This window comes from Chiloscyllium plagiosum, chromosome 26 (genome assembly GCF_004010195.1).
Source record: "Chiloscyllium plagiosum isolate BGI_BamShark_2017 chromosome 26, ASM401019v2, whole genome shotgun sequence".
Lineage (NCBI taxonomy): Eukaryota > Metazoa > Chordata > Chondrichthyes > Orectolobiformes > Hemiscylliidae > Chiloscyllium > Chiloscyllium plagiosum.
In genome coordinates this window covers 2,944,367-2,971,966 of record NC_057735.1, presented here as the reverse complement: position 1 = coordinate 2,971,966, position 27,600 = coordinate 2,944,367, and positions in this window count along the sequence as shown.

Sequence of the window (27,600 nt, the reverse complement as noted above, 5' to 3'; positions counted from 1 at the left end):
GAGAAAAGTGGGGGGAGGGGACATGAGGAAGGCTGTGAATGCAGATTTCTCCACCTTCCTCATTTCCCCTCCCCCAACCGTTTCTCAGTCCCAACCCTCGGACACAGCACTGCCTTCTTGACCTGCAATCTTCTTCCTGACCTCTCCGCCCCCACCCCCTCTCCGGCCTATCACCCTCACCTTAACCTCCTTCCACCTATCGTATTCCCAACGCCCTTCCCCCAAGTCCCTCCTCCCTACCTTTTATCTTAGCCTGCTTGGCACACCGTCCTCATTCCTGAAGAAGGGCTTATGCCCGAAACGTCGATTCTCCTGCTCCTTTGATGCTGCCTGACCTCCTATCAACAAGAAGGTCAGGAGTTCAAATCCCATGTAACCAAAGTAAATTAAGTCAAAGTGACTATAATATGATTGTTGTAAAAATCCAACTGGTTTATTCATTGGAGGAAGGGACTAGGTTTGCTCTCCATGTGACTGCAGTGTCACAGAATGTGGTCAGCTCTCCACAGTTTTGCCAGACACTCATTTGCAGATAATTTGACTCCATAGACAGGCATCATCTACATTCCAAGATCAAACTAATAAACAAACACTTACAAGAGGGACATGAATGTGCTACAAATCCCACCACATCATCTTCCCTTCTTTTGAAATTCCCACTGAGTTCACCGTGACATAGCCCAAATGTTTGGTGAAAAACATCTTACAGAAATCTGTTTTAACAGAAGGGGCCAGCCACTTTTACTGAGAGAGATCACTAAATCCTGCTAAATGAGAAGCAGTGTTCAAATGCAGCTGCTCAGAACTGACATGACACAAGAATAAAAGAACAATAAAAGAGCAAACCAGAAGTCCAGCACAGGAACAGGCCCTTTGGCCCTCCAAGTCTGTGCTGATCATCATGCCCTAACTAAACTAAAAACAAGCCTTCTGCCCGTAATTGGCCTCTATCTCTCTATTCCTTCCCTATTCATGTAACCGTCCAGAAGCCTCTTCAATGTCACCAAGGTGCCTGCTTCCACCAGCTCTTCTGGCAATGTGTTGCAGGCTCTTACCACTCTCTGCATGAAAACCATCTCCCGCACATGGCCCTTAAACGTCCGTCCCCCCTCACTTTGAAACTGTGCCCCCCTGTAATTGAAACTTCAACCCTGGAAAAGGCCTCGGACTATCCACCCTATCGATGCCTCTCATAGTTTTATAGACCTCTATCAGGTCTCCTCTGAGCCGCCATCTTTCCAGTGAAAACAATCCTAGTCTTGTTAACCTTTTCCTCACGGCCGATGCCCTCGAGACCAGGTGACATCCTGGTGAACCTTCCCTGCACTGAGCTCATTCGGCAGAGGACTAGCTGTAGCTAGCATGCAGTGTGTACTATCACTCATTCAGTGTGGCCTGGGTTTGAACTAGAATACTGAAGGTGTGGGTAATTGTAAAGGGAATTACACCTTTCCTTTGAGTATAGCTACTGAGCATATGTGAAGGTGCACTTGGTCAGAGTACTGTCAGATTACCTGGACTGGAGCCTGTGTCTGTAGGCCTCAGTTCATCCACAACAATGTAGCTCTCACATTACAGTGTGTCACAGCTCAGCAACACTTCCATTTTAAAATTCTCAAACTTGATTTCAAACCCCTCTATTGTCTCATCATCTCTCTGTCTCTGTACTCTCTTGGAGCCCTGAGTGTCACAACATTCCTCTAATTCTGCTGGAGAAAGTTTGGATATCTAAGACAGGAATAGGTTATTCACACATCCACCAAAGATCACCTGATGAAGGAACGGCACTCTGAAAGCTAGTGTGCTTCCAATTCAACTTGTTGGACTATAACCTGGTGTTGTGTGACTTTTAACTTTGTACACCCCAGTCCAACGCCGGCATCTCCAAATCATGACCAAAGATCATAGCTGACTGAACACGTCAATGTCGTTTACTGACTTCATCTCCAAAACCGTGTACAGCACTGGTAATCAGAAATTCCAAAGGTTCATAACACTCTGAGAAAAACAATTTCTCCTCATCTCTGTCCTCAATGGCATCCCCCTTATTTTTAAACGTGCTCCCTGGTTCTGGACTCCTAACCCAAAGAAACACCTTACCAGCGTCTACTCTGTCTATCCTTTGAGATAGTTTGTAACTTTCAATGAGATCACCTCTAGAGAATACTGGCCCACTTTGTCCAATCTCTTCATAGGACAGTCTTGCCATTTTGGGAGCAGGTCTGGTGAATCTTTGTACTCTCTGTGTGATGATAATGTCTTTCCTGAGATAAGGAGACTAGAACTGTACTTCAGGTGTATTTTAACCAAGCTCCTACACAATTGAAGAAAGACTTCACTACTCCTATACTCAAATCCTCTGGCAGTAAACTCATTAGCCTTCCTATGAACTTGCTGCATTGCAAGTGACTTATTTTTTGACCAAATATATTCTGTAAAGCTGAAGACAAGTACTGCGGCTGCTGGAGATTTGAGTTTCAGTTCTGAAGAAACGTCCTGCCAGACTTGAAACATTAACTCTGTTTTTCTCTCTCTCTCCACAGATGCTGCCTGATCTGCTGAGATTCTCCAGCATTCTCTGTGCTGGTTCTAAATTTTATTTGATGACAGCCCTGTGAGTTGATTTACTGAATTACAGGTGCAATATAAATGTAGCTTGTTGTTTTTCCATCGTTATTTAGTTCTGGCCCAGTTTCATAGCTCACGGTATAGACCAGCACGAGCTAATGAGAGAGTGCTGTGTTGAGCAAATGAAGACCTTCGTTTTAAATCCTTTCATCACAATATTCAGATTTCTGCCTCCCATTGAGAGTTTGAATGCCAAACTGAGGGGCTATGTTCAGTTTAACACTTACTGTCAGTTCAGTGTAGTTTCACAGTTGAGACCCAACATGTAGACACTGTACCTTCCATTCATCATTAACCTTGCAATCAAAGCCACTTTCAGGGTCAACACTGGCAGATTTTTACTGCATGCCCATCTCAGAACGAATGGATAAATAATTGTTTTCAATTTCTGTTTAGCTGCTCTGGTGAGGACAGTGCAATGACTCAGTATCAGTATTTATGGATGTTTGTTTCTCGCAGAAAGCACCTATAACTCCCCAATTGCTGTGGGCAATATTAGCAGATGAACAGTTAATAGGTGCTTGACATTATTCTGTTTGCTTTTTGTCAGATGTTGTCCTGTTTATTTCTCCAGTCCTTCCACCCACAGAGATCTCTGTCCTCATCCTGTTCTTGTCTCTTGAGTATCTTTGGTTTTAGTCATTTCACTATTGGCTCATCAATGCTTTCTGGTGTTGGCGCCTTAAATCTCTCCACCCACCCATTTTCTCTGTGTACCAGCTGTAGTACAGTTGACCATACCTCCTAACTACGCTATTAGACCCTAAAGGTTGATGATTCAAGTCTTACTCTAGTTAACTCTGGGGCATGTCGAGGGAATTTTGGCATAATGGAAAGTATTCACTTCCAGTTAATTTTAGACCCTTGTTTGCCCATTCAGTTGAATATAAAAGATTCCATACCATTATTTGAAAAAGAGTGGTGAAGTTGCAGATATTTATCCCTGACCTGGGTTGTAAATTCAATTCAATTCAAATAGTTTCCCAAATAATTTTTTGCAGACTTTAATGTCACTTACAAATAGAAATCTGTTCAGTTCCCTTTGAGTGCTTGAACTTCAAAAAATCCTTCCAATCCTGTTCAGCAGGTGAATTTCATGTTACTCCAGAATCATTCTAAAACTATGTGTGTCAACAGAAAATTATTGCATAAAACAGATATTAACTGACATCAGAAGATAAGGTCTGCAAATCAGGACTGCTTCTAGGAGTAATGAATCATAGAGTCATGGAGTCATAGAGGTGTACAGCTTGGAAACAGACCCTTCGGTCCAACCCGCCCATGCCGACCAGATATCCCAACCCAATCTAGTCCCACCTGCCAGCACCCAGCCCATATCCCTCCAAACTCTTCCTATTCATATACCCATCCAGATTCCTCTTAAATGTTGCAATTGTACCAGCCTCCACCACATCCTCTGGCAGCTCATTCCATACACGTACCACCCTCTGTGTGAAAATGTTGCCCCTTAGGTCTCTTTCATATCTTTCCCATCTTGCCCTAAACCTCTAGTTCTCCAGTCCCTCTAGTTCTGGACTCCCCGACCCAGGAAAAAACTTTGTCTATTTACCCTATCCATGCCCCTCATAATTTTGTAAACGTCTATAAGGTCACCCCTCAGCCTCCAATGCTGCAGGGAAAACAGCCCCAGCCTGTTCAGCCTCTCTCTAGAGCTCAAATCCTCCAACCCTGGCAACATCCTTGTAAATCCACTCCACTGGTCACAGGCCTCCAGTCTGAAAAACAACCCTCCACCACCACCCTCTGTCTTCTACCTTTGAGCCAGTTCTGTATCCAAATGAGTTTAGTTCCTGTCTCTAAGTAATGTTCTAATTGTTGGTATAGTGTCAAATTCATGTGACTATTTATAATATGAATTTCTCTTTTAAGTTGAGGCTCATAGTCTCACAATAGCCAATCTCAGATGTAACGTAACTAGCTACTAAGTAACATGTAATAAACCATTACTGTTTATCAAGGTTGAGTCAGTTCTCTGGGAACCCATATAAACCTATAACACAGGACTTACAGAATTCTAATGGGACTCGTCAGAGTGAACACAGTGTAACAATACCATGGCTTTGAGAGGTGTATTTTGTCCTGGGTTTGTTTTAATGAAGGGAGGTTGAGGCAGAGGTGCTGAGCAGTCTGCTCAAAGCCATTAAAGTGACCAACTTGTGAGGCCTTGGGGTTTTCTTTAAACGTTGGAACTATAAGCAGCCTGAATAGATGGGGTCAAACTCCCACAGAATCAAGATTTTTAGTTTAATTTTCAGTAGCTGTTGGGGTTGTAAAAGCTGCTCCATCTCTCTCTCTGTCTTTGATACAGCTATTTGAGGCTATTCCTGCTGCTGCTCAAATTGCATGTGAGACAATCTATTTCACTGATTTTGCCTTTGCCAAGGGTGTGTCGATGTGGTGTTACTATATTGGGACAGTTAAGGAATAGTTTTTTATTTTGTTAAGTATTTCAATAGAGTTACAATTAAGCTAATTCTTTTTTTAAATTTTGTCTGTATTTTAACAACAGTGTGAACGCCATGCCTGGCAAATGCCATTAAAATAAGAAAAGGTTGGGTCTCCTAGATATGTTTTGAAGGAGTTTGGTCTGGTCCATAACAACAGGAAGGTCGTTCCCAATGACCAGGGAGTCCAGAATCAGGGGTCATATTCCCGTGATGTGGAAATGGCCATTTAAGACTGAGGTGAGAAGAAATACCTTCACCCAGAGGGTGGGGAGCCTGTGGAATTCTCTGCTTCAGAAAGTGGTTGAGGCCAAAGCATTAAATGTTTTCAAGAAGGAGTTTGATATGATTCTTAGAGTGAAAGGGATCATAGGGCACGGGGTGGAAGCAGTAACAGGGGACTGAGTTGGATGGTCAGCCACGATCATAGTGAATGGGGGAGCAGGCTCAAAGGGCCGAATGGCCTACTCTTGCTCTTATTTTCAATGTTTCTATGTTTGTGTGGGCACCCTTTGCCACTCAGTCTCAGTGCCACAGAGTAATGCCAATAGGAAAGATTGGTGGCACTGAATCCACCCAAGAGCTCTCATGCTGTCAGCTGGCCAGGTTTCACATGGATACCATAAAAACCATCACGTCCTCTCTTTCCCCTTATTGTATTTAAACTGTTTTCGAGCATTATAGAGCAAAGTTAGGTCAATGCAGTTGAGGTCCTTGCCAACAATGATCTGATTGAATAGTGGGAGAGATTTGCAAGGCTGAATGGCCTCCTCCTGTTCCCATTGTCAAATTATTGAACCTGATAATGAAACTTATAGCAACTCAATCCTTTTATTGCATTTAACTAAGACTTTATGACATATATAGAATGTGTTACTGCCACATAGGGAAAAAAACATCTTTTGCCCAGTTCCTCTCAATGCTGACACAGGTCGGGATTTTTGCCAAGTCAAGATGACACTTTAGAAATACTGCGTGAGGCCTGATTCCAGAATGCCTAACCCCATTCTCGAGGCTTCAGATTTTCAGGCTACAGGACGGTTTAATGGTACGGGATGGTGTAAGGGCACGGGATGGTTTAATGGTTCGGGATGGTTTAAGGGTACAGGAGGGTTTAAGGGTTCGGGATGGTTTAAGGGTACGGGATGGTTTAAGTGTTCGGGATGGTTTAAGGTTACAGGGTGGTTTAAGGGTTCGGGATGGTTTAAGGATACGGGATGGTTTAAGGGTACAGGATGGTTTAAGGGTTCGGGATGGTTTAAGAGTACGGGCTGGTTTAGGGTACGGGATGGTTTAAGGATACGGGATGGTTTAAGGGTACAGGATGGTTTAAGGGTTCGGGATGGTTTAAGAGTACGGGATGGTTTAAGGGTACGGGATGGTTTAAGTGTTCGGGATGGTTTAAGGATTCGGGATGGTTTAAGGGTACGGGATGGTTTAAGGGTTCGGGATGGTTTAATGGTACAGGATGGTTTAAAGGTACGGGATGGTTTAAGGATTTGGGATAGTTTAAGGGTACGGAATGGTTAAATGGTACGGGATGGTTTAAGGGTACAGGATGGTTTAAGGGTACGGGATAGTTTAAGGGTTCGGGATGGTTTAAGGGTATGGGATGGTTTAAGGATACGGGATGGTTTAAGGGTACGGGATGGTTTAAGGGTTCGGGATGGTTTAAGGGTACAGGATGGTTTAAGGGTTCGGGATGGTTTAAGGGTACAGGATGATTTAAGTGTACGGGATAGTTTAAGGATTCGGGATGGTTTAAGGGTACGGGATGGTTTAAGGGTACGGGATGGTTTAAGGGTTCGGGATGGTTTAAGGGTACGGGATGGTTTAAGGGTTCGGGATGGTTTAAGGGTACGGGATGGTTTAAGGGTTCGGGATGGTTTAAGGGTTCGGGATGGTTTAAGGGTAAAGGATGGTTTATGGTTATGGGATGGCTTAATGAGACAGATGGATTTTGCTGTAAGCCATTCCCAACATTCTGGAGTTGGCTGGATCCATTCTGTGGTTTGGGCACAGCCTCCACTTCTGGGATTTGCATGGAGCTTGGTCATGTTTTCAAAACGTTAGCTTCTGACGCTGCTCAGGAATGTCATGAACCGTCACTCCTCATGGCCGATGTACCATTTTGGTCAGTATGGACCATTTTGGGCCAAAGGGCCTGTTTCCGTGTTGGAGGGCTCTGCAACTCTGGACCAGGGCTGTGTCACTTTCATGCTCATTCTCCCAGTACACTCTCCCGAGAGAGAGAGAAGTGAACTCTTCAGACACAAATGATTGTAATAACACCATTAAATTACAGTTAGTCATTAATCTGTGTCTCTGGATTCCACTACAATGAAGCTGTCACCATCTCCTGTCCCAGGAGTGTTCAATGGGGACAGTATGGACTATAGTATAGCTAGATATTGTTTAACTGTGTCCTGTCCCTGTCCTCTGAGTGTAGAGGGAGCTTTACTCTGTATCTAACCCCGTGCTGTCCCTGTTCTGGGAGTGTTTGATGGGGACAGTGTAGAGGGAGTTTTATTCTGTATCTAACGCTGTGCCGTCCCTGTCCGGGAGTGTTTGATGGGGACAGTGTAGAGGGAGCTTTATTCTGTATCGAACCCCGTGCTGTCCCTGTCCTGGGAGTGTTTGATGAGGACAGTGTAGATGGAGCTTTATTCTGTATCGAACCCCGTGCTGTCCCTGTCCTGGGAGTGTTTGATAGGGACAGTGCAGAGGGAGATTTCTTTCTGCCTTTTCCTTGTGTTGATGGCAATTGGGAAAGTGTTTCACTGTCTGCCCTGACAGCCTGTGGAGCACAAATAAACCTTTCAACAGAGGCTGAGGTTGGTGTATCAACCCAGTCACGATGAGAAATGAGCAAGAATTGAAGGTGAGGAGCACAGAGGAGTCTGAAGGAGTGTTTCCGAATGGATAGGAGTGCTTCAGAGATTACACTATCTCCTTCAGAATGAGTGTTGATAGAACAAACTGGATGCTCATAATTAATTCATGGGGAGGAAGTGAGCTATTCCAGGAGTTGAGGGGAGTCTGCCGGTTGATTCCGCCTGTTTGGAGTGACACTGGGTGCTGGCGATGGGTCAGCGATGTGTGGAGCAAAGGCCCCACAACAAACAAAGGCAGAGGAGGCTCCAACTGTGGAAGAATGGCAGGGCCACTGAACTCAAAGCCAGCAGACATTGCGGTTGAAAGGAGAATGTGTCAAAATGTCAAGGGTGGATTAATCATGACGTGGAGATGCCGGTGTTGGACTGGGTGGACGAAGTTAAAAATCACACAACACCAGGTTATAGTCCGACCGGGTACCGCGGATGCTGCCTGAATTGCTGTGCTCTTCCAGCACCACTGATCCATAGTCCGACCGGGTTAATTGGAAGCACTAGCTTTCGAAGCGCCGCTCCTTCACAGCAACCACCTGATGAAGGAGCGGCCCGCCGAAAGCTAGTGCTTCCAATTAACTCGGTCGGACTAAACCTGGTGTTGTGTGATTTTTCACTTTGTGAATTAATCAGTAACTCCTCCAGAGGCAGCAAATGGGACTAGGGTTTACCCCCATCCAACTGGTTCCCTCCCAGTCAAAGGTTCCTCTACTCCAATTATCCCGCTTTCCAACCCAACCCCCTCCCAGAGTCCCCTCCCTTCCCAGGCCCCTCTATGGGTGGTGGTGATGTTGATCGAGCCCTCCCTCCCTCCTGGTGAATCAGAAAGCTCGCTCTAATTTCCATTAGAATTTGTGATGGATGCGACTCCAGCCCAAAGCCCAATGCTGAGGAAGTAGGAGGTTCAGCAATTACAGACTCTGAAGAGTAATTTCAGGCTGAAAACATTAACACTTTTTCTCTCTCCACTGATGCTACCAGACCAGCTGAGTTTCTCCAGCAATTTCTGTTTTTTTATTATTTTAGATTCCCAGCACCTGCGATATTTTGCTTTTGTTACCAATTTCCTTTATTTTCTTACTAAGCGTGATCAATGAGCTTTGCCTGTGAGTTGTGTTTTCCTCCCCTTTGTCTGGTTTCCCCAACTCTAAATAACTCCAGCACCATGCTTTTTGTGAATCTAAAAATGAAGAGGACTATTTGGTTATTTATTATTGCACATTTTCCCTAAATGTTAAATCAACACCACATTTCACTCACACAGAGATTAAATACTGCTAGAATCTTAGCTGGTGGCAATATTGGACAAATCAATCCCAGAGGGTGTGAAACTGATGTCTCAGGCCATGAACCTTCGTTTTCCTTTTGTTTACCATGGAGATCAGTCACTGAATATGTTCATAAGAGGCTGCCGATGTGCTTTTAAAAAGGAGCATCAATGTTTCTATTACAAAAAAACTCCAGACGTACACTATACTAGATAAGATTAGAATAATCTCATTATAAACATCTGAAGGAAAGATTCATGTCACATCACAGTAATGTTGTTATAGACACTTAACAATCACCCCCGTCTGCATGTTCAAGCTTCCTATTCAGTTGACATGGCTACAATTGATTTTGTTTCAGCAAATGTATGTACATTTTATTTAGTTAATGCTTCTCATTGCGACAGCAAAACAAACGGCTAACCCATCTTATGATGGTTGTCCAAGCTTTGTATTTTCAACAGCCTGAGTGAATTTCTTCCTCTTTGACACACACGCAGTACCATCTGCTTCTGGAGCTTCCTTCTCAAATCCCATAACATCTCCCCAGCCCTGACAGCTTGAAGAATACTAAATAATAGCATCTTTGCCGTTATGCACCACACTCTCTTCGGCCAAGGAAACACTTCAACAGTCCACACTCTGAGTGACTTTGTGGTCAGTTTGCTAAAATCACATGATTTCTTATGAATGCTGTTTTTGAGCTTCATGTTCAAAATCACCCGCTGACCTTCAGGACACGGCTGGGTTTTCACAGAACTGAGAAACTACGATCCATTTCCCCTTCATAGATCTGAAGTTTTTGAATAATTATGAACATTTATAACAATACAAATAAAACGCTAAAAAAAAGTTACAAGGTATAATTGCCTCAGTTACTTTTGTGCCAGGCCTATACTTTCTTAGATGAGTTGGTGTTTTAGCTGAAAGAAAAGTCTGATAAAACTGAGGATTGTTAGTAAGCTGCCAGAATTCACACAGTCAAGAGGTTGATTTTCAAATGAATTTCAAGGTGGGACAGGTTATGTGCTTGCCCCATTCTCAAAGTATTATTGGCTATTTCCTGAGCTGCATGGCTGACTTGCGACTGAGTTTGATGGTTTTCTCATGGAACTCAGTCTCTACATAGCAGTTTCTTGCTGTATTTTAAGAGTTGACAGAAATACCTTCCTCACTATGTGATGTGTTCAAAGTTCTTTGTCCAAAGAAGGCAATGTGTTGATTACTCGCCATGTGCTGCTGTTCGACACTTTGAAACTCATTCAGACTACTTTGAATGAGACAGCATCATAACTCAATGAAAGGACGATTGGTATCTACACACATTGAGTTCCATGGGGCTTCTGTTGATGGTGAAATGGGAAGAGTGTTATCTTCCTTTTGTTGGTGGCCCACCCCCCCACCCTTTTACAGGAAGTGATGCATGCATTTCAAAGATGATTGAGGATTTCTGTAACTAATTTGATGTGGAGGGGCCGGTGTTGGAGTGGGGTGGACAAAGTCAAACATCACACGGCACCAGGTTACAGTCCAACAGGTTTATTTCAAATCACAAGCTTATGATTTCAAATGAACCTGTTGGGCTATAACCTGGTGTTGGGTAATTTTGGACTTTGTAACTAATCGGTATTGGCTTGAAACTTAGCACTGTCTTGCTCTGAATGCTGTAGGTCACATAATTGGGGAGCTGATTTGAATATACTGTTTATGTTCAAAATTATAGAGCGAAGTCTGAGCACGATGAGGCCAAATAAATAAACTCCATCTCCCTCTAAGCTCCATTCAACAACCTTCACTGATGATACAAACTGTTGTGTTTAGAGATCAATAAAGTCAAATTATATAATTAAACCTTAATAGTGTCATTTTCCATTATTTTATTATTCAGTGAATGGTTTTGAACTCTGATTATTGTGAGTGACACTTGTGGAGAGAGTAGAGCCATTCCAATCTCACATGTTGACTCTTTCGGGAATATGTAACATGGTACGTTACAAGACTAATTGGAAAATTCGCGTTTTAAATTAATTTTTTTTCCGATTAATTAAATCCTGTCTTTGCTCCCGCACTGGTTCCTGCACATGAGCAGTATTTCCATTCCTTTCATCCTCGGAGATCAGCCAAGCCTGGTTACAAACCCTCCCCCAATTCCACTGTTGCTCCTCTCCAACATTTCCCCAGCCCCAGCGGAAGGTTTCAGGAATAGTAACGCAACACCAGGGACTACTGTGACTGTACCAGGGCAGCTTGTCTGCATGCTTCAGATCATTTCATTGAACTACAGAAACATGTAGGACAGACAAAAGGGGCCATTTGGCCCATTGGACCTGTGCACGTTCCATGCAAAAGCTGTTTCCCAGTTTCTCTTCACTTACAATCCTTCAAATTATTCCTGTTTTAAGTCAGATTGAATTGCTTTTTTATCATCCCCATGGAGTTTATTTATTTGACCCTGATCATGCTCAGACATCACTCCATAGTTTTGAACATTAACAGTCTATTCAATTCAGCTCCCCAATTATGAGACCGATGGCGTTCAGAGCAAGACAGTTACAGGCCAATACCAATTAGTTACAAAGTCAAAAAGTACCCAACACCAGGTTATAGACCAATTTTCAGATAAAGTGTTTCAGATTGTAACAACCCTCTGTGTGAAACAATATCTCCTCATTTCCTCTCTCGCCTGGTTGCCAATTATTGAACCTCAAAAATCTCTAGTTACTGGCTCTCCTGCTGCCAGAAACTATTACTTCCTATTTACACATTAGAAAAAAACCTTACACCATTTCAAAATCTCCCCATAACAAGTGGAATAATTGCAGTCACCCATGTCTTTCTAGAGAGAGGTATTAAAACCTTAGTATCGAAGTATCGGAGCTCAATTATTGAGCTGGGATGTTAAATGAAGTGTCTCCTCATTGTTTCTCGTGGAAAGATCTCCCAGCCACTGTTCCTCTGCATTGGCCTCCCCAGCGTTGAGGTAAATCCTGGCATCCAGAGGGCGTTGGAGTGAAGGATGGGGGTATTGTGGGGAAAGGAGTAAGGGAGGGGGTGTGGTAGGTAGGTGAGGAACGTGGAGAGGTGAGGGAGTAAGGGGAGGGGGTGGCACGTTATTGTCATTTTTCCCAAACAATAACCAGATAAGTCTGTGCACACACAGTGCAAGGCCCATCCACAGTGCGCAGTCTCCAGCCCAGGAATTTAAATTGTTTTTCTCCTCATAATTACCGGGTAAGTGAAGAGATCACAGACATGTGTAAAATGTGTGGGGGTGTTGGTTGGGTGATTCTTAAGAAGGAAATTAGGAAAGCCAAGAGAGTGCATGAAAAAGGATGGAAAGGAGGGTGGAGTGGATAGATGAGATGGAAGATGGACAGAAAGGACAGGTCATGAGGACAGTGCAGGGTTGGAGGGTTGGATCTGGGATAAGGTGGGGGGAGGGAGTTGAGGAACTGGTGAAATCGACGTTGATCTTGTGTGGTTGGAAGGTCCCAAGGTGGAGCATGAGGTGTTCCTCCTCCAGGTGTTGGGTGATTAGGATTTGGCGGTGGAGGACATGCAAGTCCTGGGCCTCCTCCACTGCCAAATCCTAGCCACCTGACACCTGGAGGAACAGCGCCCATTCCCCTACATTATCCAATCATCATCCATGTTCTTATTCAAGGATTGTTTAAATCTCCCTAAGGCAAGATATTCCATGCCCTTACCACTCTCTGCCATCTGTCTTAAATCTATCACCCCTCAATTTGCAGCTATGCCTCCCTGTATAAGCTGACATCATCATCATCAAAAGACTCTCACTCTCTACCCTATCTAATCCTCTGATCATCTGTATGTCTCTGACAAGTCCCTCTTAGCCTTCTTCTCTCCAATGAGAACAGACCCAAGTCTCTCAGCCTTTCCTCATAAGACCTTCCCTCCAGACCAGGCAACATCCTGGTAACTCTTCGCCTGGAGTAGCATGGATAGGACAAATAGACAAAGTCTTTTCCCTGGGGTGGGGGAGTCCAGAACTGGAGGGCATCGGTTTAGGGTGAGAGGGGAAAGATGTCAGAGAGACCTAAGGGGCAACTTTTTCACTCAGATGGTGGTGTGTGTATGGAATGAGCTGCCAGAGGAAGTGGTGGAGGCTGGTACAATTAGAGCATTTAAAAGGCACCTGGTTGGGTATTTGAATAGGAATGGTTTAGAGGGTTATGGCAAATGGGACTAGATTAGTTTGGGATATCCGGTCATCATGAATGAGTTGGACTGAAGGGTCTGTGTCCATGCTGTACAGCTCTATGATTCTATGACTGTCTATGACCTGCTGTGCTTTTCCAGCACCACACTTTTCGACTCTGAACTCCAGCATCTGCAGTCCTCACTTTTTCCTTGTGCATGAGAAATCATTGGCAAGTAGAACAAAGAAAACCTAAAGGGATTTTTAAAGAAATATATAAAGAGTAAGAGAGTAGCTTAGGGAAGCAAATGTTTTGATTTGATTTGATTTACATATACAGTGGAGCATTTTATTTTGTGTGCTGTACAGGCAGATCATACTGTACAAAGTACAGCAGGGTGCTAGAACAGAGCAAGGAGAACAGCGTTACATCCAATGAATCTGTTGGTCCATGTGTTTAACCTGATGGAAGAGAGTATAACCAGGGTGGGAGGGATTTTCAACGATGTTGGCTGCCTTCCCGAGGCAGTGGGAAGTGTAGATGGAGTGTGGATGGAAGATTGGTTTGTGTGTTGGTCTGGGCTGTGTTCACAACGCTCTGTTTCTTACAGTCCTGGGAAAAGCAATTGCCATACCAAGACATGCTGCATTCTGATAGGATGCTCGCTATGGTGTACCTGTAAAACCTGCTAAGTGTTTTTACAGATGTGCCAAATTTCCTTCGGCCTCTGGTCCATTACGGGATACATGTGTGGATCCAGAAGATATCGACAGTACTTCACATCAGAGTTGGGTTCAGTAACACGACTAAAGAGCTGGTGCCTAACTCCAGAGGAATGTTGCCCTGTTTTGTCACGGGTAGGTGATCCAGATTGGGATTGTGGGGCAGGGGTACAGTGGGGGCTGGCAGCGAGGGGGCAGACATCGAATCCATTGACCAGGCATGGAGGCCGTCTGACCGGTGCACCTGCCTGTGCCCCACGAGATGATGAGTAGGTTGCACAACCTCGGGTGTTGACTATGGCCCTTGGTGACAGGCTTGCCCCACCATCAGGTTAATCCCAGCAACAAAAGGTCATGAGTTGGCATGGAAGGTCTCAGTTGGTGGCGATGGTGAAAAGTGGGTCCTCTTGCCCAGAGCCTAATTCAGTCAGAGGGAAATTGTCCTTTGTTTTTGGTGGTAATTTTGACAAAAAAATTGAGTTCTCCTCTCCATCCATGCTGAAGTGTTCATGGAGAGGGAGCACACAGTGTCCATTATCACCCTCGGAGCCTTTGGACAGAGGTGGGCATGGAGACTTGAGGATGCAATCCCCCTGCTCCAGCTCTGTTTTGGTTTGTTCCCCTTCAGCATTTTCCTGCTTTCTTGTTTCGTTTTGTTACTGCCCCTGGCAGGCAGTGTTTGTAATTAATTAATCGTCTGGTTTGTTAATTTGGTGCCAGGTTTATTTATGTATTAAAAGAAACAAAGAGCTGAGGTGCTCTTGTGGTGCAGTGGTAGTGTCTGTGTTTCTAAGCCAGGAGGCCTGGGTTCTTAGTCAAAAAATTCATCAGCTGAAGAAGAGCTTTTGCTGCTCCTCAGATGCTGCCTGACTGGCTGTGCTTTGTCAGCGTCACATTCTTGGATTCTGATCTCCAGCACCTACAGCCCTCACATTTGGCCTGAGTTCATAACCCACTAGCTGCAGTGGTGTGTCATACATCTCGGGTGATTGTCTGTGTGGAGTTTGCACATTCTCCCTGTGTCTGCATGGGTTTCCTTCAGGTACTCCAGTCTCTCCCCACATCTCCAGGGATGCACAGGTTAGGGTAGATTGGACATAGGAAATTGCCCATTGTGTCCAGGGAAGTGCAGGCTAGGTGGGCTAGCTATTGAAATGTGCTTGAGTCTGGGTGGGATGCTCTTTGGAGGATCAGTATGGATTTGATGGGCCGAAGAGCCTGATTCCACACTGTAAGGTTTCTATGATTCTTCAAAGGGAAGGTTGGACTAGGGAAAATTGGAAACTGTTGTTTGTCTTATGCTACAGATTTACAACAAAACCTTTGTAAATCTCTAAAAGTCTATTGCTACCTCAGTCAGCATGTGGGTATCAGTATCTGCAATATTGGACAATAATGTAAAGGATTAGAAGGGAGATAAAAAAAATTCCTTCTTCAGCTGCTGTTTTTTTTTCATGTGGAATTCTCTGCCTGAAAAAGTGATGGAACAAATGCCATTGAAACATAAAAGGAACTAAAAACAAAAATGCTGGAAATTACAGTGGGTCAGGCAGTATCCATGGAGAGAGAGCAAACTAATGTTTCAAGTCTAGATGACTCTTCATCAGAGCTAACTCAGCTCAGATGAAGCAGAACAGATTCCAGCATCTGCAGTAATTTGCTCCAACATTCTAACTAAAAGGGAACTGGATAAATACATGAAATGAAGTGACTGCCCAGTCTGCCCTCCTGTGCTGTCTCATAGTTCCACATTGCTCAATTATTTACTGGATTTCTTTGTCTCTGGGGCCTCCTTATAAAAGATTAATAGAATCCCTTCAGTGCTGAAAGAGGCCACTCAGCCCATCGTGTCTGCACCAACCTTCTGAAGAGCAGACCCATTCCATCCCCATAGACCCATTTTTTGCCATAGCTAACCCACCTAACTTGCACATCCCAAACACTACAGGGCAATTTAACGTGGCCAACTGTGCACCTTTGGACTGTGGGAGGAAACCAGAGCACCCGATGGAAACCCACACAGACATGGGGAGAATGTGCAAACTCTATACAGTCCCCTGAGGGTGGTATCGCACCCGGGTCCCTGGCACTGTCAGGCTCCAATGTGCCTGATTTAGTCCTGGCATGGGTTCCTTTATTTTCTGAATTCCTCCCTGTCTGTTACTTCATTCCCATCTTATGGCTCATTCTGAGGTGTGGAAATTCTGAGCATCCAAATTCTCTTCTTAATGTCTGAGATTCCTCTATACTTTAGGTAGGCAACTGGCAGCTGCTGCTTGCAATCAGAAATCCTTAGCTCAACCTGAAGTTACTGCTTTGCTAAGTTAAAACCCAGACACCCTTTTAATTGACAGCCTTCTTGTCCCTACAACCAAATCACGCACCACCACTCCCACCAATTCACCTTCACTCAGTTCCCACTCAAGCAATGTTCATGTCAATTCATTCAGCCAGTAAAGTGTACCGCTGGATTCTGAAATGACAAAGCAGCTCAAACTGAAAGGAAGCGCAATGCATCAACAGCACTTCTGTCTCCTGGGTCTGTAACATTAAATAACCGTCAAATATTGGCAGGAAACTGAACTGTTCACAAACACTGACTGCACATCACTCTAAATCCCTGTCACCACATCTCCTGCTCGCCACAGGCTCCTGCTATGAGACAATTAACTTCTCTGATGGTAATTCCCTCCAGGGTTTTGCTTCTCTGTTTTATGTTTTGCCCTGTCCACCCACTCCTTCTGTAACCAGGCCCTTCTGACTCAACCCTTCAAAAACTACACCTTGCAGTGAATCTCAGAGTCAGGTTCAGATCTGCAGTTCGAATGAATAACTGGAAATAAGGTTTGGGTTTATATCATTTTGAAAGCGCTCACTGTGACAGGTAGACCCAGGAACAGTTAGGGGCCCAATAGTTTTGGGAATGTATTAGATTATTATTCCTTCTGGAAGTGGGGGAATCACTGGCCAGTCACATGTATTAATATTGTGAATTGCCCTAGGGAACCTGGGATTCCTGAGTTCATGTCTGGTCACCATCTGTGAAAATATATTAACTTATTTTAGATTAGATTCCCTACAGTGTGGAAACAGGCCCTTTGGCCCAACCCGTCCACATCGACCCTCCGAAGAGTAACCCACCCAGACCCCTTTCCGTCTGACTAACGTACCTAACACTACAGGCAATTTAGCATGGCCAATTCACCTGACCAGCATATCTTTGGACTGTGGGAGGAAACCGGAGCACCCGGAGGAAACCCACGCAGACACGGGGAGAATGTGCAAACTCCACACAAATAGTTGCCCGAGGCTGGAATCGAACCTGAGACCCAGGTGCTGTGAGGCAGCAGTGCTAACCATTGAGCCACAGTGCCACCCCTAAAAAATATGGAACGCTTCATGAATTTGCATGTCAAGGAATTTAGGGAAAGCTGTTCAGAGAGGAATAGAAACATAGAAACTAAGAGCAGGAATCGACCATGCGGCCCTTTGAGCCTGCCCCACCATTTAATCTGATCATGGCTGATCCATCCAATTCAGAACCCTTGCTCCCACTTGCGCCCCATGCACTTTGATCCACTTAGCCCCAAGAACTATATCCAGCTCCTTCTTGAAAACACTCAATGTTTTGGCCACAAACCCTTTCTGTGGCAGAGAATTCCACAGGCCCCTCACTCTCTGGGTGAGGACATTTCTCCTCAGCTCAGTCCTAAGTGGCCTTTCCCTTATCCTCAGAATGTGACCTTGACTGTGGACTCTCTGGTCAGTTATTGATAAGACTGGCTAATTTTAGGTTTTTCTGTTTCTAACTTTAGGTGAGAGGAGGCATGTACAGAGCACAAATGAAATAGTTGGGCTGAATGGCCTATTTCTGTATTGTTATCCTACGTAATAAAACTGGTCCTGACCACTGCCCATGCTTACCATGGCCTGGGCTTTCTGTTAATTCTGGGTGGCAGAGTTCCTCTGATTGGACAGGATCTCTATAAACATTGAGGTATGTTTAGGAGTTGACTGTGGATTAGGAACCCTTTCCATTCCTAATACATTAACCCTGGCAACCTGGTCAATATCGTTGTGAACACTGAAAATGGTTAAACAACCTCATAGTTGGGATACGGGCATCACTGGCAAGGACAACAAATGTTACCCATGAACTGTATAGCTTACTCAGCCATTTCAAAATCAACTACATTGCCATGAGGTCTGGATTCACGTGTAGACCAGATTGGGTGAGGCCTAGAGCTTTCCTTCTGTAAAAAGTACTAGTGAATCAGATGATCCTCTGTTAGAGGAATTTATGGTGGTTTCATGGTACCATCACTGACCATTTAGTTTTGATTGCAGATTTTTATTATTTGAGCTAAGTCGGGATTTGATCCCACAACCTCAGAGCTTTACTCTGGGCCTTCTGTTTCCTAGTCCACTAATGTTTCCACAATGCCACTACCTCCCCACTAGGCCACAAAGGCAATACCTTTCTTTAACGAGTTTTGAGAAGATTTGTCGCTCAGGTTGGGGTTCTGGGTGTACGTTTGCTCACTGAGCCGGAAGGTTCATTTTCAGATGTTTCATCACCATACTGAAACCATTCCTTGGAACCCAAGGAAACCCAAGCATATAAATAGAAAGCAGGCCACACCACCAGTGCCTCATCCGGAGGTTCACTGAAGATGTTACCTAGTATGGTGTCGAAATGTTTGAAAACAAACCTTCCAGCTCAGTGAGCCAACCTACATCCAGCTTTCTTTAAATATGCAAAGGAGGCTCCCCAGTCTGTTGTCACCCTAATTAGTTCTGCAGGTCATGGCCACAGAATTAGGATTGTTTGCCCCTTAGCAGTCTGTTCCTTTGTCAACCTGACCTCCAAATTTCCCTAAACAGAGACAGCAATTCTCCCATACAACAAGACTGGTGCTGACATCAACCGTGGGTTTCTCAGAGCTCTAAGGCTGAACCTTTGCTAGCCCGAATATTCCTTAGAAATTGAATATGGAATAAAGTCTTGGCATGCAGTTCAGCTTGAAGAAATTCAGAATCAAAACCCCGCTCTTGATCAAGGTGATCCTTAAATTGTTTGACTCGCACTGCGCTAGCCTGGTGTCCTTGTTAAGTCTACACTTCTTTGTGACTCCCGTCCACACAACTGACTCTTAATCAACTTCTGAATTGTCCTAGTTACTGTCTGAGGGCAGCCACACTTGGACAGTGAGCCAACAAGGTCACTTACATTGTGCTGCTGTCAGTCCCAGGGTGTCCTATGGAGCAACATAGCAACAGGAACAGACGATACAACCCATCGAGCCGACCCCGCCTTTCAAATAAGACCATAGATGATTGAATATTTCAATGTCTTTTACCCACCCCATCCCCATAACCCTGGTAATCAGAAATCTATCAATCTCTACCTCAAATACTCTCAAAGATTGAGCTTCCCTAGCCCCATGGGGAGAGGATTCACAACCCTCTGAGTAAAGAGTCTTTCTCATCTTGGATCTAAATGACATACCCTAATATTTAGGTTGTGGCCCTGGTTCTAGCCTTTCCGACAGGGGGATCTATCTGACCTCCATCGCCCCTCTTTACATTTCAATGAGATACCTGTCATTCTCTAAAACTCTCAAAAATAAAGGCCCAGTTTCCCCAATCTCTTTTCACTGGACAATTCTGGGAAGATGTCTGGTGAACATTTATTACATGCCATCAATGACGATAATAACCTTCCTGAGATAAGGAGACCAAAACAGTACACAGTACTCCAGTTGTGCTCTAACCCAGCTACTATACCGCAGAAGCAAGGCTTCACTCCTTCAAGTAAAGGAATGAGAAGTCAGAGCAGGTCTAGTCTACACCGCCCTTTCAGCTCAGCCCTCATCCTCATTCCAATCCTCGTTTTCAGTTCTCCAGCGATAAGAAGCAATCTCTCAACAGATAAACCCTAGGAATTTCCTTAAAACCAATTTCCATTCTTCGAAACTCCAGAGATCATGGGCAAGTTAAAGCAAACCATTTGGATTCGGAAACAAAAAAAACAGAAGTGCTGGAGAAACTCACCAGGTCTGGAAGCTTCCGTGGAGAGAGAAGCAGGGTGAACATTTTGAGTCCGGTCGGAACAAGAGTCATACCAGACCCAAAACATTAACTCTGTTTCTCTCTCCATAGATTCTGTGGGACCCACTGAGTTTCTCCAGCATTTTCTCTGTTTTTATTTCAAAGCTCCAGCATCTGCTGTTCACTGTTTGGATTATTGTACTGATTTATAATGGTTGATCAATTTCAATGTTCTGCTTATCTACTTTCTTCCCAAAGTGGAGGACTCCTGACATTCCCCATCTGTCACTTTCTTGTTCATTCACTTCACCTCTCTATATCCTTTTCCCCACGGGATACATTTTGTATCAGAAATGAATGTGATATTTTAACGTGTCCCCATTTCCTCCTCCCCAAATAACATATCTAGGGAGGCAATGACCTTGTGGTATGAGCTCCAGACTATTAGCCCAGAGAAGTAAGTGAGGACTGCAGATGCTGGAGATCAGAGTTGAGAGTGTGGTGCTGGAAAAGTGCAGCAGGTCAGGCAGAATCCGAGAAAATTTTCCTGAAGAAGGGCTCATGCCTGAAACTTCAATTCTCCTGCTCCTTGGATGCTGCCTGACCTGCTGCGCTTTTCCAGCAACAGATTTTCCGCTGTGATCTCCAGCATCTGCAGTCCTCACTTTCTCCTAGAAGATTTCTTCCCACAGTCCAAAGATGTGTAGGTTAGGTGGGTTAGCCAGAGGAAATGTGGGGTTATGGTGATAGGGTAGCAGAGTGAGTTTGGTTGGATGCTCTTCAGAGGATTAGTGTGGACCTGATGGGCTAAATGGTGCCAGGGCCCAATTCAGGACTGGGCCAGGCCCCTCAAAACCTCTTTAAGCAGGTGGCCCACACTATAACTTTGCTATTTATTGAACTGGGTGTGTAGTGGATATTCCAGGTGTAAATTAGCTGGGTTGACTGCCAAGTTTTAGACAAATGAAATTTATTTACAAAATTACAGAATGAAACATAAAGAACAGAAAATAGAATACCTGATAACTTATCCGATCCAACCCAACTGAATGGTGCTGTTCTGAGAACACACACATCCCTTAGCATAAACAATAAAACATGGCACAGACAACTCCCAGTTTGAAATCAGAAGGGCAGAAGGAGAGAGAGTACCCAGCCTTTCTTTACACACACAACTGCTGAACTGAACCAAAAACACCTCAGCTGCCAGGACTGGCCACTCCCCTTTCATTATGCAAGTTATTTCTAAAACATGACAGCCTTTGACCTGAGGTATTATCTGTTTAGGGGGAAACAAAAAGGGCCACAATAAACCATTCATCTCTGCACCATATCAGCCGTATCGGAGCCCGGGCTGTTTTACGACTCATCTGAAAAAATCAACTTTGAGAAAAAGGACCAGCTTTGTGACTAAAAGAGATAATGCTGGAAAATCTCAGCAGGTCTGGCAGCATCTGTAAGGAGAGAAAAGAGCTGACGTTTCGAGTCTAACTGACCCTTTGACAAAGAGTCAGTTAGACTCGAAACGTCAGCTCTTTTCTCTCCTTACAGATGCTGCCAGACCTGCAGAGATTTTCCAGCATTTACTCTTTTGGTTTCAGATTCCAGCATCCGCAGTAATTTGCTTTTATCCAGCTTTGTGACAATGGCTTGCTTCCATACTGTTGGGATTCTATGATTCAGGAAAGGAAACTGTTATCCTGACCTGGTCTAGCTTATACGCGACTCCAGATTCACAACAATGCAAGTAACTGTCCTTAGGGCAATTAGGGATGGATAATAGATTTGACCTAGCCACATCCCATGATTGAATAAAATAAGTTAGCGTCTTATTCTGCCAATATGTTGGATTGTGGGACCATTCATATGGGGGATGTTTGGGAAAAATTGATTTTGCATTTTAACCAGAATGCGTCAAATCACTTAGTAATCACATGAAGCCTGACACAGCAGAAAATGCCATTAAAATCTAATTTTGATCACTTTTGCTTTGCGTTTTTAAGAGCTAATTAGTTTTTACTGTAAAAGAATTAAACATAAACAGGATTATTTGTTAAAAAAAACCACATTAAGTAATCGAAACACTTTTTTATAGTACACTAAAAGGGTAGATCATTACAGACAGAGTCATTGGTTTGGAAAATCTGTATTTTCATCCCAATGAATAGATTTCTCTTCCTGGAATTGTAACTTACTGGAATTAGATTGAAGAATGTAGATGATAATCTTGTCAAATTCCTGACCTGCTTGGACATTCCGCCTGCTTTCCACCTCTTCTTCTGAACATACTCACCACAAGTTACAGACTACTCAGCCCATCTAGCCAATGCTAGAACACAGTGAGATCCTGGCTGGTCTGAACCCACTTACTGTCTTTGGAAAACATTTGCTGTGTTAATCTACCAATTGTCCTAAAGTCATAGAGATGTACAGCCTGGAAACAAACCCTTCAGTCCAACTCATCTATGCCGACCAGATATCCTAAATTAAACTAACTTCATTTGCCAGCACTTGGCCCATATCCCTCTAAACCCTTCCTATTCATATACCCATCCAGATGCGTTTTAAGTGCTGGACCAGCCTCCACCACTTCCTCTGGCAGCTCATTCCATACACGTACCACCCTTTGCATGAAAAGTTGCCCCTTAGGACCCTTTTATATCTTTCCCCTCTCACCCTAAACCTATGCCCTCTAGTTCTGAACTCCCCCACCCCAGGGAAAAGTCCTTGTCTATTTATCCTATCCATGCGCTTTGTGATTTTATAAACCTCTTTCCGATTTTGTTCCTGAATTGATTAGTTCTAATTTTAAGTTTATAATCACCTGCTCAGGATTGTCCCACTGGAGGAAGCAGTTTCCTTTCCAGTTAACATGGAGATGACATTTTATAATTCAAACACCTCATCTAGACTGCCCCTTAATCTTCTCAATTCAAGGGTTTGTAGATATTTTTGAGTAAACTTGTTCAGAGTTGTTATTATACACTGCCAGGCCAGTTGAGACTGGAACCTAGGCTTACCCTGTTCCAGAGGCAGGGACAATACCATAGTTGTATCAGAGCTCCATACTCCAAGGGATTGTACACCTAGTTTATGGAAGGTGCCCTCAGTCTATAACCTTTCCATTTGCAGGACCGTTCTGTTGAATCAAACGAAAACCAGGTATTAATTCTCAAAGGCATTGCCTGAATAACTTCTTTTTAGACTTCAACATTTAAAAACTTTAACCTTCAATTTTTTTATCACCTCAATGTTCCAAGCACCTTCTCCCAATTCCCCCCACCTTGACTCTGACATCTTTCAAAACTCCTCCAGCTCCACACTGACTGAGGCCTCCATGCTCCTTCAATTCTGGTCTCTAATACATCTCAGAGTCTCAGTACTCCAACCTCTGGGTAGTCAGAGCTACAACAGTCTGTGCCCTAATGTCTTGAAATCCACCCTTAAAAGTCACCATCTCTCTCTCTCTTATCTCTCCTTTTACGTTGGAGATGCCGGTGTTGGACTGGGGTGGACAAAGTTAAAAATCCCACAACACCAGGTTACAGACCAACAGGTTTGTTTGGAAGGACTAGCTTTCAGAACGATGCTTCGGAGCACAACCATCTGCTGAAGGAGCAGCTCTTTGAAAGCCAGTGCTTCCAAATAAACCTGTTGGGCTATAACATGTTGTTGTGGGATTTTTAACTTTGCACTCTCCTTTCAAGAAACACTTTAAAAAAAAACTATCAGCAAGCTTTTGAGTTCCTATCCCCGTATGTCTCAGTGTTGCATTTAGTTCCTGAAAAGCATCATAGAATGTTTTACCAAGTTAAGGGTGCTATTTAAATCCAAGTCATTGTTGATGCGTGTCTGTATTATATTGATTAAACTGGTTGAATTGGGGGGGACACTTGCAAAGTCTGGAAGCACCTCTTCTCGACCAGAAATGATCCCATGTGACATTATTGTTCAACAGTCTAACATCATCCCATCTGAATCCTCTGGCCAGGATATTCTAAGATGAGAATTAATGAATTGATGGGAGAATGTTGCTTCTTAATGTAGAGCCATGGAACCAATGGTCAGGGAGTTCAGAACCTATTCAGAAAGGTTGCAATAAAATAGTTAACCCCCTTTTTATGGAAAGCCTCACCAGATGTGAATTAATTTGGTGCCAGTGTGTTCACATGTACAGTTCGTATTCCGGGGGCAGTCGGGGTAACAGCGAAGAGGGTAACTTTTTCTTTCATTGAGCCAAGGTCAATGTGAGGAGGGTTCCTAGGTTAATAATAATTGCTTCTAACTATTGTAACTTGGCCAATGACCAGGTGAAGAGACCAGGGAAGAGGAGTATGTTGTGGGTCACTTGAGGTCAGGGGAATGACAATGCATCAGGGCAGAGCCTGAAACCAGAGGTGGGAAAGCAGCACACTAACATCACTCAGAGAATGGTCGTGGGAGATCACAAAGCTGACACTGACTGTAAAATTCTCCAAATGCCTTTCAGATGATTGATGTCCCGGTAAAAATATTTGAAAATTACCAACTCTTCTTTCTCGGTTTTGCACTCACTAAGGTGAAGGGTGGTCCTGTTGTACAACTGAAAACTTTCTATCAATGTATATCAAGTATGTCAAACCCTCCCAGGATAGAGTCAGCACAGGGTTAGTCACAGCATACAGCTCCCTCTCCACTGTCCCCATCAAACACTCCCAGGACAGGGACAGCACAGGGTTAGATACAGAGTAAAGCTCCCTCTACACTGTCCCCATCAAACACTCCCAGGACAGGGACAGTGGATGGTTATGGATGTGGTGCCAATCACGCTGCCTCTTTTGTCCTGGATGGTGTCAAGCTTTTTGAGTGTTGTTGGAGCTACCCCCATCCAGGCAGGTGGGGAGTATTCCATCACCCTCCTCATTTGTGCCTTGTAGATGGTAGACTGGTTTTGGGAGCCAGGAGTGGGGTAAATGCTGCAGTATTCCTAGTCTCTGACCTGCTCTTGTAGTCACTGCATTTATGTGGCGAGTCCTGTTGAATTTCTGGTCAATGATAAACCCCAGGATGTTGATGCAGCATGTCTTACTGATCCCAGCCAAAGACAGTGACGCTGTGCTGTTTAATTGCTGGGATAGTAACTGAGTGCCACCAGAAACCTCTACAGGTTAATGCTCCTGCAACTTTAACCTGAGGTTAAAAAAACCTAAAGACCTGGTAAAACAAAGCTGTATAGATTGAGACCTCGACCTCGGACTGAAATCCAAGTCTGTACGATGAGACATTTCACTATTTGTCTTGATCAGGCCAGACAGTGACTCTTGTCTGTTGAGCCCATTTTATTAACATAACTGTGTTGTCGAAACACACCTTTTCAGATCGTGTGACACTTACTAGCTCCCTGGTGATCTGTCAGATTTGGTTACAGTCCATTACAGTCTAACATGACAGTAAACTGATGCTGTAAATACATTAATGGTCCCTATGCAACTGAAAGGGAGGCAGGATTCAATTCTCTCGAAGCTAGGGAGTAGCAGTCCATTATTGTTTCTCCCATGTGCGCTCCCATGTGCCTATCGCCTTCTGCCACTTTGTGTGGACAAAGGGGAATCTGTCTGACAATGTCCATGCACTGTCTGACACTGAGGGATGGCTAATTTCACTACTAAAATAAAATCCCTTGGAGGCCCCATGTCACCCAACTAAATCTGTGTTGATACAAACATGCTACAAACATTTTATTGAACAAACATGCTGAGCAATCAACTTCTGCACAGAATGGACCATCACCATCTCATTGGTGGCCCCTTGCACTCTCTCCCACTCTCTGGGTGAGTCTGTAGGCAGCTGTACAGACTGATGGGGCCACCCCAGGCTCTGTTACCCTTGGGGCATAAGGTTGCCTTGGGAACGGGATGGGTGAGGTGTGCGCTCCTGGTGCTGTTTATGCCTGGTTTCCGCTTTTTCCCAACAGGAAATTTCGAGGAGCTCGATGCCTTCCCGAATGCTCCCACTTTGGACGCTCTTGGATTCCCGTGTTGGCGGGAATGCTGCACTTCCCCAGTGAGGCCTTGAGGGTATCCCTCTGTCCCACCTGGGGCTCGCCTGCCATTTGGGAGCTAGGAGCAGAACACCCGCTCGGGGAGTCTCATGTGGGTCATAGGGACACCGTGCCCAGCCCTGTCATAGCCAATAGAATGGATAGCACCAAACAGGCCATTCAGCCCGATTGGCCCCTGTGGGTTTTTATGCTCCACATGAGCTTCCTCTGACTTTAATTCACCGCACTCTAGCAACGTGCTCTTTTAGCACCTTCTCTCGTGTTTCTTCATCACAGTCTCAGGATACAGGGCAGACCATGTTGGACTGAGGTGAGGAAACATTTCCTCACACGGGGGTAGGGAACTTGTAGAATTCTCTACCACAGAAACCTCTGGAGGCCAAGTCACTGAACCTATTCCAGAAAGTGTACGTCCTCAGAAAGAAAGGCATCGAAGGGTATGGAGAGAAAATGGCAATACAGTGTTGAGCTGGAGGACCGCATGGAAAGACAAAGCAAGCTCGGGGGCTGAATGGCCTCCCCCTGTTCGTTGTTTATGTTTTTATGTTTCTGTCCTAACCTGCTTTCCAGAAGAATCAGAAAATTAGACACCGAGCCACATAAGGGACATATAACAAAGTGAGGTAGTCTTGAGGAGTGTCTTAAAAGATGACAGAGAGACAGATCCTTGGGGGGAGACGCAGATATCACCATCAGTATGGTGATGACATGTTGCTGCAGACGGTCTGGGTGAAGGTACAGTCACATGGAGCTCTGTCTACACTTTCTTCATGCTGTACTCTGGAGATAAGAGGATATGTTTGAGAAATTCTCAGCATGTAGCAACATCCCTTTGATGGAGGCATTTATCCAATGCCTTCCCAGACATCACATGGCAACTAGAAAGATGAACAAGAGAATGGAAAATTCCAGAATCCCTTTCTATGCCCGCTCATCCCCCAGCCTTCACTTTCCGAGAGAAGGAAACTCCCAGTCTGATTAACCTTCTCAATGGTCAGAGCTTCTCAAATTTGCTGCCATTTGTGTAAACGTTTCTCCAGCTTCTGCATTGTCCTTTGTACACATTGTTACAGAGAGGCAAGACAGTGCTGTTGTTTTAAGGCATCACCGACAAGCCAGCATTTATTGTCCATCTCGGGTTTTCCAGAGGAGACAGAAATGGGTCTCAGCCACTACAGACTGCTCGCGTCCTTTGAGTGTAGGAGCAGCCATAGTTGGGTTGGGAAAGGAGCTCTGGGACTTTGACTCAGACCCTCGGATGGTGGGTGTCTTGGTGGGGAACTAGCAGGTGGTGGTGCAGCCATGTAGCTGCTGCTATTCTCCTTCTGGGTGCAAGGTGTGTGTGTGCGTGTGTATGCGTGTGCGTGTATGTGTG